Source organism: Somniosus microcephalus, chromosome 20 (assembly GCF_052327205.1).
Source record: "Somniosus microcephalus isolate GS21.2 chromosome 20, FLI_Smic_1.0, whole genome shotgun sequence".
NCBI classification, from domain to species: Eukaryota; Metazoa; Chordata; class Chondrichthyes; order Squaliformes; family Somniosidae; genus Somniosus; species Somniosus microcephalus.
Genome location: NC_141006.1, coordinates 44888648 through 44905172, shown reverse-complemented (window position 1 = coordinate 44905172; position 16525 = coordinate 44888648). Strand labels below are relative to the sequence as shown.

General features: G+C 39.4%; 1 protein-coding gene across 2 annotated transcripts in view; it reads right to left on the bottom strand.

Annotated features, from left to right (window-relative positions):
* Positions 1-16525, bottom strand: part of tfap2e (transcription factor AP-2 epsilon) — an 89516-nt gene that overhangs the window by 53695 nt on the left and 19296 nt on the right. The window lies entirely within an intron of this gene.

Below are 16525 nucleotides of genomic sequence, written 5' to 3'. Positions count from 1 at the left end.
GAAGTATTGTTTTGCTTGCCCTAATCCATTATCAGGATTTCACTGTATGTCTAAATACAAATGTCATAGCATCAATTATCAAGCAGAAGTACACAATGTACATGCAAATTCATTGTGTTGGCAGTACAGCATGTGCTGCACCAAGGTGTGATGAGATTTTGGCCTAGAAATTGGGACCTTGAACGCCGGCCATTAAGGCCGGTTTTGAAGAAAAAATGGCGGCTGCCTTGCTTCTGCCCATTTCCAACGCGGAACGCAGTGGCCGCCGTATTGGGCATGTCGACAGCGCTGCCATTGCCTGTGCTCGCCTCAAATATTTTAATGATCGAGATTGTAACGTCAATCGGCGTGCAACGCTGAACTGACACACGCTGAGCAATTTTGGACGTTGCCGTTCCTTTTAATGCCCTGGCCAAAGCGCGCCCGTGTGTGCAGCCTTTGCCAGCGTGTAGATCCGGGAGAAAGCAGAGGAGATCTTTAGATCTCTCAGTCTTCAATAACTATGCAGAGTATATGCAGCCCCATTGAACCCAGGCTCTGTGACAGGTTTGCATTCTTAACTGATCACTGTTTCAAATCATTTTGACATTGTTTGCACTAGAAGTGTCAGCTGTGGCTCAGTGGGTAGCACTCTCGCCTCTGAGTCAGAAGGTCGTGGGTTCAAAGTCCCACTCCAGGGACTTGAGCGCATAAAGCTAGGCTGACACTGCAGTGCAGTGCTGAGGGAGTGCTGCACTGTCAGAGGTGCCGTCTTTCGGATGAGACGTTAAACCGAGGCCCCGTCTGCTGTCTCAGGTGGGCTTAAAAGATCCCACAGCACTATTTCAAAGAAGAGATGGGGAGTTATCCCCGGTGTCCTGGCCAATATTTATCCCTCAATCAACATAACGAAAACAGATTATCTGGTCATTATCACATTGCTGTTTGTGGGACCTTGCTGTGCGCAATTTGGCTACATTACAACAGTGACTACACTTCAAATAGTACTTCATTGGCTGTACAGCGCTTTGAGATGTCCGGTGGTCATGAAAGGCGCTATAGAAATGCAAGTCTTTCTTTTAGATGGCGTAATCAGGAATTTGATGACACGTGTAGCATGATTTTTCATATTTGGAACATCAAGCTGCTAGAATGATTCCACCCAAATTGCAGTCATTTAATCAGTTAATGATGACTTTTTTTGATTAATAATTGTACTTGACAAATTAGCCGGCTAAATATTTCAGAGTCAGCAGTTGAATTAAACATAGATTTCCGCTAAACTGCAGGTTGCATTGTTTCAAATCTGACAGTGTATTTTTAGGCTTTGATGTATCTTGCATAACCTCTCTGTCAACTTGTAAAACACAAGAAGCATAACCAGGAGCATTCCACTTCAGTTTAATAAATCTCGTTTTCCTGATCACGCAGCACAGATACTTTAGATCGACCTTCGGCCTCCTGCTGAGCCCACCGCCTGAAACAGTGCGTTGCACGGTAGGTTCTGCGCGGCGCTCATTTAAATCAGCAGGCAGCACCAAAACAACGGTGCTGCCCGCGCTTTTTTTACAGGAGTGAATTAACCTCGCCCCGCGATGGCACTGCCCGTTTTCGGGCTTTATCGAATTTGTTATGCCTACATTCCTTGTGTCACTACATCTCAGCTGCATTACTGTAAGGAGGCGAAATGGGGGTCAGGCATAGCGATGGAGAGAATAATTGGGGAGTGTTATCAACAGACTTTCTCAAATAGCACATGGTAATTGGCTTGAGAACTGCTGTAGGCCTAAATGGTGCACATGCCCTGTAGTCATACAAGGTGTCTAATGGCCCACGAAGACCAGAATGGGGCAAAACAGGGGGGAAAAAATTAGAACATAATATACTCTCACGCAAAGAAATGTGAAATACATTATGAATATCAATGTCTATGAATATCCACCTGAAATCTCGATTGAAAAGAATTGCATTAGGTAGTTATGAAGTAGGGTATATATTCAATTCATGATGTATAGATAAGCTGCCCATTTCTTCCAGTAATTTCTAGCATATATGAAAACATGCCTTGTACCACACATATATTTACATATATATTACATAGAATATTACAGCACAGAAACAGGCCATTCGGCCCAACAAGTCTATGCCAGTGTTTATGCTCCACACCAGCCTCTTCCCACCCTAATTCATCTCACCCTATCAGCATATCCTGCTATTCATTTCTTCCTCATGTGCTTATCTAGCTTCCTCTTAAAAGCATCTATGCTATTTGTCTCCATTGCTCCTTACTGTAGCAAATTCCATGTTCTAACCACTCTCTTGGTAAAGAAGTTTCACCTGAATTCCTGCAATCTTTTCTACAGCACCTTTCACGACCTCAGGATGTTCCAAAGTGCTTCACAACCAATTAAGTACTTTTTGAAGTGTAGTCAGTGCTTTAATGTAGGAAACGCAGCAGCCAATTTATGCACAGCACGATTCCACAAACAGCAATGACATAATGACCTGATAATCTCTTTTTTAGTGATGTTGGTTGAGGGATAAATATTGGCCAGGAGTGTTAAAAAATATCTATAAACTGTTACTCTGTTAAAAATACACATCACATAAAACATATCCTGTAACAAACCAGGTAGATTATAGTGTCTACTATGTACTCCTGTTTCTATTCTATATATTTGAAAAGTTCATAAAATATAATAAGTACCTACCTCTCTGTTTTGTTAAGCTGTATTTTATATAGAATTGTATTCCATTGATTAGACAAAGTTATAGACAAATATTTCATGATTAATATGAAACACAGCTAGTAAGAACAAGGCACCCCTGACTCCTTGGAAATTGCGAAGAAACTATTGCAATCTGTTATTCCCCTATTAATGATGTGTTATTGCATTATTTTAAAAGGTTTAAATGACATTTGGTTTCACAAAGGGTTAACACTCCAAAATGTAGCACACAAGATAAGTGATACAGGGGAGAGATGTGACTGATCAGGTTATGCATGCCAGCTGAGCCCCAATGTTCGATTATAGTCTTTACTCCCTCTGCAATACCTCTTACTTCATGTAATACCCACTACCTATCAACCGTGACATTTCCGTTTTTAAAGATTCCATCTATTGCTCACCACTTTGGCAGAAAAGCCCTTAGGATTTTGGCACTTTGGTTATGTTACAAAATGCCAGTTAAAACTAGTCTTGAATTATCCAACATTCCACATTCAGACTCTGATAGGCCTTGGTTATACTGCCACCTGTGTACTGGAAAGCCAGTATGAATACACTTCTCCCACTATAATGTGAAAGAAGACTTACACTGCAACTTCTGTGTCACTGTGAAGCGAGAGCTGAGAGCCGCATTGCATCAAAGCAGAAGTAGCAATAAAATTGAAGCCTTACAAAACAGAAGTCCACAGTTAATCATCACCTTTGGCAAATTATTTCACATGCCTGTGCATGCTTTTCACTGAGAAATTGCCTTTGAAATTTCAAATATTCCAAATTAATTTCTTGCGTATAGAGTATATACGAACATATTCAAGTGTGCAAACCTAAACAATTACATTGTACTGTCTGATATATTCCCTCATTGCATGTTAGTCTGGTTATAAATTCTGCCTTAAAAACTGTTCCAATATTAATGGCCTGTGGAGAGTGACCTGGGCTATTTTAGAAAAAGAAACAGTAAAAAGAAATATACCCTAAATGGAAAGAGTTTTAACAGAAAGATGACGGGGGTGCAAATACTTAAATCTTTAAAGCTGGGCGTGCAAATAGTAAAGGCCAATCTGGGTTTTATATGTAGGATATTGAATACAAAAGTAACTATGTGAATTTGGACAATACATTAGTTAGTTCACAGGTGAAGTGTTGCAAGCAGTTCTGGGTACCCCATTATAGGAAAGGTGTTAAGAACCTCGGAAATGTTTGTTAGGCAAGGGTTACGGAACTAAGGCGGGGTTAAGATACAGATCAGCCATGATCTAATTGAATGGCGGAACAGGCTCAAGAGGCTGCATGGCCTCCTTCTGTTCTTATGTTCCTATGTTACTAAAGGGTAAGCAAGAATTCACACAGACGGTACCACAGATGAGAAGTTATAGTTAGGAAGAAAGGCTCAAAACAAGCAGTTCCTGCTCTTTTTTGCTGTATGGTGACCCTCTGCTAGAAAATGCATGAGTGTGGCTATCAGGATCGAACTTGACTGTGATTTCCGTCCCCCCCCCCCCAGTTTACAAATAGTCTGCTGCTCCTCATGAGGTAGAAATTTGTCACAAAACGGGTGGTATCGCATTGGCTGCCTGTTATACAACCCGCCGCTATTCAGTTCTATTGCCATGAATGGAGCTGAATATCGGGCAGGGTGTACAACGGGCAGCCGATAAATACCCTTTTACTTGTGCTGCTGCCCCAAGACAAATTTCTACCCCTCACTCTCTCGGCTCGCACATGAAGAATAGCCAGTTGGGTGAGGTATTAGAGAGCTGTCTGCAATTGTGCAATGGTACCCAGCATGCACCACTCTCTTCAAGCAAAATGGGGAATAAAAAAAGAAAATGGACACAAATGGTTTTGATGGCCGTTCTGTAATCCTAATACACGGTTATTTTTTTCCCCAAATACTGAGCCTCATTCAGTAACTAAACAACAAACATTCCCGGATTGTGCTAATTTCTATTTACACGCAGCTGTAATGAGCTTCGTAAAGTGTCTCGCATAAAGCGTTCCCATCACAGTTCTCATCAATGTAAATTGCTTTGCTGCATTCTCGTGCCACCTTCTTTCCTTATTATAATTTTACTGAATTTATCTCAGAAAAATACAAGCAGCTCTTCAGCAGCAGCAGCTCTTCAGCAGCATCAGCTCCAGCTGGCTGTGGCTTAACACGCCCTGTGTTGTATTGGAAAAAAAACCCCAGCTGGTGCTCACTCTTAGCAGCACACACCTGAAAAGCCTGCTCTGGTGTGGTTACCAGAATACAGTGCACACACTGTGCTGATTTTATGCACTAATTAATGAATTTTGCTCATTTGCACATTGTAGCGGAATGAGTCCCCAGGCCTGAAAATGACTTACTGCAGGCGATTCCTACTCTCTTTATGTAACCGGAAGAACAACATCTCTGTATTCAAGATCACGTGTGGCTCAGCTGCACAACCCTACAACATGCTCAGCCCTTGATGATTCGGTCTAACAGGCGTGTATTTTACTAACGGACAGATTTATTTTGATGTTTGTGTAGTTATAAATTTACTTCTTAGTCCTCATGTTATTTATACAACTTGAGCATGTGACCTCGGCTAGCACTTAAATGTAATACTAATCGAGTGCTGCATTGCTGGAGGTGCCATCTCTTGGATTGCCTGCCTGTTTAGACAGAAAACATTCCACGGCATTTTTTAAATGTAAAGCAGGGAGTTCTCCCAGTGTCCTGGCTAACATTTATCCCTCAACCAACATCACCAGAATGGATTAACTGGGGATTCATTGCATTGCTGTTTGTGGGTTCTTGCTGTGCATAAATTGGCTGCCAAGTTTGCCAATCCAGAGTGAGTACACTTTAAAAGCACTTTGGGACCTCCCGAGGACATGAAAGGCACCATATAAATGCAAGTTCTTTCTTTCTAATATAAATGATTCCAACACAAGCCAATCCATTTTAAAATAACAATGGTCAAGCTTTGCAACATATCTAATGAAGTAGAAACCCTAACATTTATGTAAAAAAAGTTTTATTTTCAAGGTTTTTCTTCCTGTAATTCTTCCTTTTCTCCCCTCCTGTCCTGAAGATGCTGGCTCCTTCCTGGGGTATGGTTCCATATATGAGTGTAGACAAAAATCTCAGCTAATTTTTCCCTCACTAGTCCAGGGGCACCAAAGCTCCTAGTAGCCTCCTATCACCACCTCATGTTGAGATCAGCAAACTTGGTGTAGAGCAGGAATCAAACCGATGAGTTTACTGGTCTACAGCGCTCAATATAACACCAAGGCCACTGAGCCATATAGGGGAGCTCCACTAATGTTCTTGAAGGCCATAAGACTGGACGTTTCCTACATTACAACGGTGACTACACTTCAAAAGTACTTCATTGGCTGTAAAGCACTTTGGGATGCCCTGAAGTCGTGAAAGGCGCTATAAAAATGCAAGTCTTTCTTTTCTTTCTTATTTTACTCAGCAGGTAGTTACTGCTGCTGATTAGTCGATCTGCCTAGCTAAATTTTGGCATGATTTCTACAGCCGCAAGATTCAAATATTCTATTTTCTGCCAGTTGATGTCCTACTGCTGTTTTGGATAGAAATTAAATTGCTGGCATGTGTACAGAGAAGACAAGTTAACACAGATCTCAGTGAGGTTGGACTTCAACACTGAAAATTTGTTTGCTGTGCTCCTCTGCCCTGTGAATTGCTGTTGTCTGGAGCACTGCTATGCTGTGGACAGGATTCCAGCCTTGCCCAAGCAAAGAGGAGACCTTTTCTTTTCTTACTTGGTGCTCTGGAAATGAGGGCTATGACCTGAATTTCCATTGGCTTTTGAAAAATGGAAAAAATCAGCAAAGGAGCAATAAACTCTCTGCCCCACTACTCGGTTAACCACTTCCATGCCTTTGGCGATAAGTCACTACTGCCAGCATTATTGGGGCAGTGGGAATTATTTTTTGAACCTGTTGGTCGCTCTTAATACCAAACAAAGCTCTCTCATAAGCATAGTACTCCACTTCCTGCTAGCATGAAGCTCGTGGCTTTAGTTTCTTACCTTTGCAACAGAATAGCATTTATTGAGTTATTTTCTTTCACCTCATTTGGGCTGTAAAATCATGCCATGAGATATTAGTGTATGAAGGCTTAACTGAGGAAGAGGAAAAAGTCAAAGATGGATCATTGGGAACTCCAGAGGTGACTAAGCAGAGATGAAAAGGAAAGCCATTGCTGGTGATGTACTGGCTGCATTGGAATATATAAGAGTGGAACCATATAATGGCAATGTTCTGGAGCTGAACCACTAGGGAAAGATAGTGGAGGAAAATGGCACAGTCAACCATGACAAGGGCCATGGAGAGTTAAGGAGATCAAGGAGGGATAATGCACCACAGCTGCAGTTACAAAGTATATCATTGCTGACTTTGATCAAGGGGGGCGGTCTCAGTGCTGTAAACAGGCCTGATGAGACTGGAGGGATTCAAAAAGGGATTTGTGGGATAGATGGGCATGGAATTGGGATGCAACGACATGGTCAGGAACCTAGAAGAGGAGAATGAAGTTAGTGATGGGGCACTAATTGGAGAGGACAGATGGGTCAAAGGTGGATTTTTGAGCAGGGAGGGGGTGATGCCAGCAGTTTTGAATAAGAGGAGCAATGCTAGTGCAAAGATGTGCAAACTTGGGGGCCAAGTGGAGAGGGAGCAGGAGACATGCCTCATGGAAGGCATGAGCTTGAAGAAGACAAGCTATGAAGATAGGTGCTGACTGACAAAGGGTAGTAGATGGGGCTGTCGGGTTATCCAGATATCCGTCCTAAATTGTCTTTCTACTAGTTTTAGCCTATGTCTCCCGAACATCTTGGCTTACCTTGAAGTAGTGCTCCAAATTTGCCATATCTATGCCATTTAATATCATATATACTTCTATAAATCCTCTTTCAAGAGAGCTTCAGATTCTCCAGTCTTTCCTCATAACTTTGATATCAATGATCAGCCTCTGAACTGTCTCCTTGGCTTAAGTGTTTCCCCATTCTATCATTAGCTATTCCTACATCATCCATAGTGTATAAATGACATCCATTACTCTTTTGGATGTGCAGTACCTCACACTTGTTTCCATATTTTAGTTACCTCCCCTGGGAGCTATTCTGACTCAATCCCTCCCAACCGTCCCCCCACCCCCACCCCCCAACCCGCAGACCCAGTTTAGTATCATCTTCAAATTTGGCCAATTTCCATTGCATTAATACAGATATCTTCTTAGGAGGCGTTTTGCTGCATCTTCATGAATTTAGAAAAGCAGGCAGGCCTTAGTCACATCAGTTCCATCTGACTGTAGCTTAACACGCCCTGTGTTGTATTGGAAAATAAAACAGCTGGTGCTCACTCTAACAGCACACACCTGAAAAGCCTGCACTGGTGTTGTTTCCAGATTAGAGTGCACACACTGTCATGAGTTTAGGCACTAATTAACAAATTTTGTTCATTTGCGCATTGTAGCAGAATGAGTCCCCAGGACTAACAAAATGACTTACTGCAGGCTATTCCTACTCTCTTTATGTAACTAGATGAACAACATCTCTGTATTCAAGCAAAACTCAACAATGTAAACAAACCAAGGAGGCAGCACCGCACTTGATTCAGTCTAATAGACATGTATTTGAATAATGGCTGGTAAATTTGCTTTGGGAATCAGCATATTATTTTAACTTTGAATGTACTGCTCAGCCTATATGTGTCATCACTTGTTGCTCAATGTAAATCTTTTCCTTGAAGAAGTATCAAGCTCTAAAATGGACCACTCACATCAGATATCCGTTGGAAGCAGTTCCATAATATGATCCGCTTCCTGTTTCTACTACAAGAAAGACTTGCATTTATATAGCGCCTTTCACAACCACCGGATGTCTCAAAGCGCTTTACAACCAATGAAGTACTTTTGAAGTGTAGGCACTGTTGTAATGTGAAAAACGCAGCAGCCAATTTGCGCACAGCAAGCTCCCACAAACAATAATGCGATAATGACCAGATAATTTGTTTTTTGGTTATGTTGATTGAGGGATAAATATTGGCCAGGACACTGAGGATAACTCCCCTGCTCTTCTTCGAAATAGTGCCACGGGATCTTTTACGTCCACCTGAGAGAGCAGGCGGGGCCTCGGTTTAACGTCTCACCCGAAAGACGGCACCTCCAACAGTGCAGCCCTCCCTTGGCACTGCACTGGAGTGTCAGCCTAGCTTTTATGTACTCAAGTCCCTGGAGTGGGACTTTGAACCCACAACCTTCTGACTCAGAGGCGAGAGTGCTGCCCACTGAGCCACAGCTGGCAGATTTGAACAATGGCAGTAACACTGTGCACGTGGAGTTTCTAAAAAAAATCACGTTCACACCAATATCAGGAGAAAGTCACACAAACCAGCAGTGTCAGAAGCACACTACTAGCTTGTACAGGGTGACTCAGTGTACTTATGCCCAGGACAAAATGGTAGCCCAATGACAGGCAGCACCAGTGGCAGACATTTACTGTTGTCACTGGAAGCATTTTTACTCCAGAGGGAACAGTGTAATATATATGGAGGATCAAAGAGTGGGCAAGCACCTTTTCCCGGGAGTCTGCCAATATGGCCTTTTACTCAACGACTTCAAGCATGAGCATTGCTGTATAATTCATTCTACTGTTTTACCCTCTCTCAGCTCCACTTGCAATATCTTCCTAGCCTGGCTGAGAGCATGAATTCACCACGTGAGGGTCCAAATGAAAGAGCTCACATCCTATCACTCCGTAGTGCTGTACTTTTTAGTGTCTGGAGGTGCTGTACCACCAAGGCCATTAGTTAGAACCTAACAAACACTTTGAAAAGCTTAAACATTCAAGCTACTGCAAATTTGTTTAACAGATTTCCCAAATAGCAGAAACATCAAAGAATCAAACAAGCGTAAGCTGTAATTTAAGTTGTAAAATTTAATCGATAAAAACAAAACAGAAAAAACAGTGTAAAATACATGGCCATTCAGCACTGGAACAGCCATGAAATGAAAACTAAAGCTTTGAACAAACATAATTGTTCTAAACCTGACCCAGACAAAATCCATGAAACACAATTATATTTGTTAACATTTGCAATCCTCTCTGGTAAAAGGTGACACATTAATTATTTTTATGTTCTAAAAATGTTTTAAACATATATTTTTATCTTGCTCTATACCTTTATGCAGAGCCTTCCTGTAAACCAGAACTTTATACTGAGTTATGGAGCACTCATCTGTACTTACCCTGTAAAAATGGTTTTGGCAAAAATAAATACAAATACTTTGCCTAATACTTTAGACAGATGTGATCTGAGGCAATTTCACATCTATTGCTATTTTTTTTAAGGCTGATATCTCTTCTATGCTCTGGGCATTTGTAAATTTTCTTTAAAAAGCCAAAGGAAATATATTAAGAGAAAAATAATACTTGATTTTCAGGGTGTTTGTGTGCCTACCATGGCAAAATGTAAATGTACACTGGGATTGGGCAACGGCCAAAAGTATGGCACTCAAACATGTAGGTCGATAATATAGTGTGAAAGTTATTTCCCAATAATCCAGTGGTAAAACAACACGAGATACCACATATCAGTGCCAGTCATGTGATGTGATATGCTTTCAGGTTCTATTGCCATTGTCACCATCAGGGTTTTTTTTTCTTTCTTCATGCACTCTCTACAGCACACAACCCTTTCACCACATAAAGGCTTAAAAATGTCAAAATTTGTGAATATAAAATTATAGGCTTCACATTATAAAGAATAGCAAACAGCTGGCAGTGAGTTTTAGGCAGTAATTTAAGCTTGGCGTTCTGTTGACGTTTACAAGTCTGCTTGAGCTTCAGTCTTGCCATTAATGGCGTCATCAGAACCACTTTATTGAATTACTGCTTTTGTAACTTGCTGCCAGCCATCTGTTATCCTATATGTATGTGTTATGAAGTAACATTAGACATAGATAAAACCCTTGCTGTCATTCAAAAAAAAAGAAAATCTAAAAGTAACTGGAAATGGCAGCTCCTCCACAAATAATAAAAAAATATTTCACTGTTTGTAGTTCCCTGCTGTGCCTGCATGCTGGCATTGATCAGGGAGCATCTGTGAGGGGACAAGGGGCTAAAAGAGCCAGCTATGTCCAAGTCCGATCAACTCAATTTTGCAAATGAAGCATTGAGCTCTAAATGAAGCATGTGATTTATCAGAATCAAAACTGTATTAGAAACTATTGGGAAAAACTAAGGGACTTCCATCTGCAAGCAAGAACTCTTACAAGTTTTATCCTTAAAAGTGCTATAGCTAAGTGTTAATACTGTTGAATCTTTTAACTTAATGCTTTATTTTTTAAGATAGGATTATGGTATTGTAATATCTTATTACTACAATGCTGTACAATACATAGTAGGTGTTATTTTGTTTTATATTGGGTGAGAGAGCCACACTGATTATACATATTACAGAGTTCACCAAAAACACAATTACATGAGAACTTGTGTGCCTATAACAGATTGGAGAAGTTCAAATCTCTACTACAGTACTTCAACCATTATTTAAATGAAGCAATACCACAGAATAATTGCGTATTGCTGTCTCAAATAGGATAAGCAGTCAAAGTTACACTTAAACCCTGACAAGAGTAATTCAGTCACAATAACGGAAAAGCCTGCTCTTAAAGGACAGTGATCTGATGGAGGATGACACCTTTATGCTGTCCTATGTGAAATGTCAATCTGGTTTATATGGGTATCCACCTCCTGTGTCTAAAACTTTGAATATCTCCAATAAAATCTTATTAACAAAAAAGAAAATGTCTAAACAATTTACTTTAAGATAAAAAATGATCCCTCTTCTCTAAAATTGCATCAAAGTTGATAGCATGGGACATCTATTAAAGCTGAACTGAACAGCGAGGTAATCAGTGCTGAAGCCATATTAAAAATAATAAGTTAGGACATCTTTTGAAATTTGACCCAGTATGAAGACATTCTTTAATGGGTTCAGCTATATTGTTCTGACAGTTTGTATGATTTGTCTGCTTCTGTTTATATAGGGACAGAGAATGCACTGTGACATATAAAATAGACTAACAATAATCATTAACTTAGCATGTAGCATTTGAATAATATTGTCTGTACTTACTCCAAAAGGTTAACTTATACTCTGTTTAACAAATGCCTAGGTGATTGTTAAGCTGCAGAGGTCTTATTATCATGATTGCTGCAGATGAGGACATGAACAAAACATACGACATAATCTAACATGCTTTCTTCCCTGGAACACAGTCCTTCCTTGCTGCTTATTCCCTGGCTGCAGTTGTAATGCGACAGCGAGTGATTATTAAACAGGTTTATAAGTGAATTGGATTGAAGTTTACTGGAGTGCTGGGGTGTGTAATATGTGCACAGGGAGCAGGAGGCCACCCTGAACAGCTACAATTACATATCCTTTCTAAAAAGAGAAGTACCTCCCTCAGAGACCCGAGACACTAACACTGCTTCTTTTATGTCACAAGTTAGAAGAAATGTTTCACTGTCGAACAGGGAACCTGAAACAAAATTTGCACCATTCTTTGCTAACTTTAATTTTGAAAAGATATATTTTGCACAAATCAAAGTGGATTAATGTATAACATTTATGCATGCATTATTTTTCACAGCAAAGCAAGTGTTTGAATAACTTCCAACAGAAATGTTGCTTGTTTTCTTAATGAGAATAAAAGCCATCTGCTCCTGTTTGCCACTAATCAGTAATTATTGCAAACTGTACAGATTCCCAATATACCGTGCAACATTAACTTAGCACTGCAGGTACTGCACTGATCAAAATCAGAGACTTTCAACATTTTAAATCTATAAAACCTAACAAATATATTGATTTACAGCCACTACTAATTTCATAGGATACATGAACATTTCTTACAGCAAGTAAATATGAATGTTCAGCAAAATTAAATATTATTAAATCCAGAGAGGAACCAGTTTTTGTTCTTAACAGAAAGCATTATGAACAGCGCTACTAATAAGTGAACATTTCTGTTAAGTGAATAGAAACTGAACACCAAACCCATTTGTGCATCCACTACATGTGCAATTCATTCGAATTGGGTAGAAATGGAAAATCCAAAGACATACCTAGTGTTCCTTCCAGTTCACTGAATGCCTTTAGCTGTACATTCCTGTTAAGTAAATAGGGATTGAAACTAAACCCAAAGATTTATTATGGAATAAACATTTCCATATTGCAATGTAAATTCCCTGGTGACTATTGTTAACATCTGTACGATATTTATGGCAAACAACTTATGCACTGAACAGAAACCAACTGTATAATGATTTCCAACATTTTACTGTTAGACAGATTCAGTGGAAGACATTCAGATCCAAGGGTACTCGGTTGGCTCAATATTTTTTACGCTTCTTTTGTTTCCAGTTTGATTATGCAACCACCGCTCTTCAATATCAAAAGCTTATATTCAGAACAACACTAAAATGTTCAGCTCATATTAAAGTGTGAACAATTACATGTAGTTCATTCCTTCTCTTGAATTAAAGTGAATTCCGGCAAATATATTTAAATTGCAGACTCTGAAAACACTGCAAAGTGTTAAGACAATTCAGAGTGATTCATCATTTCATTCTAATTGTACTTTTATCTTTAATCAGCCATTTACAAAAAATATTTTCCCTGTTCTTTTCAGGTCCTCTCTCCAGCACACAGCATTGTCCAGCATGGAGGCTACTCAATCAATCTGATCCTAGAGCTCGGGTAATGTTGCTCTGCAGCCAACTGCTTGGAGTGTTTTGAGGAGGAATCAGGGGAACTTGTCCCCGTCTTCATTCCTCTTTCTATTATTAGGAAAGCATTGAACCTCAATGTTCAGATGGACCAGTTGAGATAGAGAGCCCACAGTGAGAAGAATCACAGTGTAAGCCTGCAATCTGCCATTCCATGGAGCACGACCATATTTTCTTTCAAAAGATAATGAACTTTATTGGTTTATTTTCCATTAATATAGTTACTAATGAACTTTCTGCTCTCCAGTCTTCAGCTAAATACACAAAGCAATGTCAGTAATCCACAAAATTAAACACGCACTTGTTTCCTGCATCTCTTGGTTTAATATAACTGTAGCCATACTTTTAAAATGGTGAAGACTGAACTTCACATATCATTTTTCTTTATTAAAATGAGTGGAATTCATTTTCTATGAAGATATTTTTTGTATCTCATGTTATTGGAATGCTGTCACCCCCCACCACACCCCCCCCCCCCCCCACACACACACACACACACACACAATTACTGATCACCAATGTCTCCCATTTTATGGATTACGTTGATTTTTAATACAGTTGTATTAACATTATGTAATGTTTAAATGAACACCTTTTATTAAACCAATGAAAGAATGGTTGCACAAGCGTTCCAAATCTTATAGATTCCTTCTCACTATATTTTATTATTTTCTTCTTTGCTCTCATAGAAACTATTGGTCTGAGCATTGCTCATTAGTTTTGTCAGTCCTATGTGGCACTGTATCTTTGAGTAATCTTAACAATAATCCAATAAAATAAGTAATTAAGTAAGACAACTCATTGTATAACTAAGAGGTTAAGGGAATTAGCACAAGGTACAGTTCTTTAATTAAATATTTGTGGATGGATTAATAGTTCACAAGGCCATAAATGTTTAACAAAGGCATATATCATGTGAGATCATGAATATCTCCTAAAAATTAATTGATGTCAACCAGTTGGAAAGTACTAGATAATATTTGCCATGACGACACTTATTCGTGAATATGACATCGCAATAAAACACACATGATATTAACACCAATATGTATTGAACATATGGGGTAGAGCTTCCGATTTGGGCACAAATGGCGATTCCGGTGCAAATTTCACCCAAAATTGCGCCCGTTTTGAAAAGTATTTTTTTGCCCAAGTTTCCGCTCAAACTCATTTGCATATCGGCGAGCGTAAAATCGGCCATGAACCAGCTCAATTGGGCAGTGTTTTAATACGTTATTTAAAAAAAAATTTGCTTTAAAAAATATTTCTTGCTATATCTGAGTGGTAACTTGGGGCAGTTTGATTAATACAGCTGAAAATGGGTTCATCACAAAAAATTAAGCATTTTTAATCACAGTTTCAATCCACCATCTGTGAGTAACCTGATTTTGAATGACTTTTAAGAAATATACAAAACTATTTTTTAGTTAGTCTGGGTAACAGTGCTCAGTTCCTCAGTAAATTTTTAAAAAATTACATTCAAAACCTTTTAAAATGTACCTATTAGTGTCCAAGCAGCCAAGGGATCCAGCTTAATTTTTAAAGCCTCCTCGAAGGCCTGCAAATGAGCGCAATTAGCAGAAACTCCCAATGGTGATTAATTCATCCTAGGGGAGGACATGTCCAGTTTTGTGGGCGGGGCCTGCATCTAGCACAATGTTTTTAAAACTAGTGCATATGATCGGGGAAACTCGAGTTGCCATGAACACAATCTGCGCTTAAAATTCTGCGATCTTTTGCGCTGGTTACGCCGATATCGGACGAATTGTGTCAAAAAAACCAGCGCAATCAAGCGGAAACTCCGGGCCATAATGTAGCATTGATATCATAGTATGAATCAAACTAGTCAAAATATGTTATAATAGATTTGTTCTGTTTGAAGAACATAAGGCACTAACTAAAGGCAGGTATTTTTCCCTTGTTTATTACAAATCTATGTTTTTACCTGAAATGTTCACTTAACAGGAATTTGCATTTAGATACTTGTTTCTGCATTCTGTAGTAATATTTCTACGATACTTTTAATTGCATTTTTTTTAAAGTAAAGGATGTGTATCATTTTAATTCGAACTAGCTTTGTTTAAGTGGGGAGTGCAGTAACCACCTGGGACGTTGCTTCAAAGGTGATTGTGTCAGTCGAGCTGTAAACATAACAAAAAATGTGTCATCTAGGTTTAGTAAATATGAGCTTTCATTTAAAGTTGCCAGGAATCAATGCAATGATTGTAGATGTGGAACAAAAGGGTTTTTGTTCCTCAATCCCTTAACACAATATTGGATAGTCCCTTAAGTGGAGCTGACAGTACCGTGTGAGTAGAACAGATGAACATTGCTTTGGAAATTGTTATCCCAAGCAGTTAGAGAGTCTATTATTTATATATAAAGGGAATTTACCTCAAAAGATTTGATCCTTCTGGTTGTTACAGTGACTACTCTTTATCAGAATAATATTTCAGAGTTCACAGCAGCTTTTCCAGACCTCAGGTCTCTCTCTTCTACGTTGATGGAGTGGCTGCAATAATGACAGTTGCTCAGTAAGCACTTTATCACCTGGAGAAGGGGCCGCTGGGATCAGGCAAGCTCGCCTGGGTCCTGTGGAATAGGTTCCTCTAATCAAAGTTACCATCATTCCTGTGGACCAGACACACTGTGACTGATGTGGGGACAAGTTGCTCACGGTGTGACATTAATTTTATCTTACAGCTTAGATACTGCAGTTTGAGTCAAGTTTATTCAAACAATAAAAAAAAGAAACAGGAGGAGAAGTTAATTCCACACTGAAAGTTGCTCAGTGCAGGTGGAACCAGACTCAGTAATGTGATTTGCCTAAGATTATTTTGAGCACCTAACGCAATAATTCTGCATGGGGGCTGAATTTGAGCAGATGGGTTTAATGCAGGTAAATAATTGACAAAAGACTGCTTGTGCACAAAGCCCATACTCATAATCAAAGTCAATTCAAGTAAATTCAGATTAACTATTAACCTCCTTCTGATTTTCTATTTATATTACTGACCTGGTGAT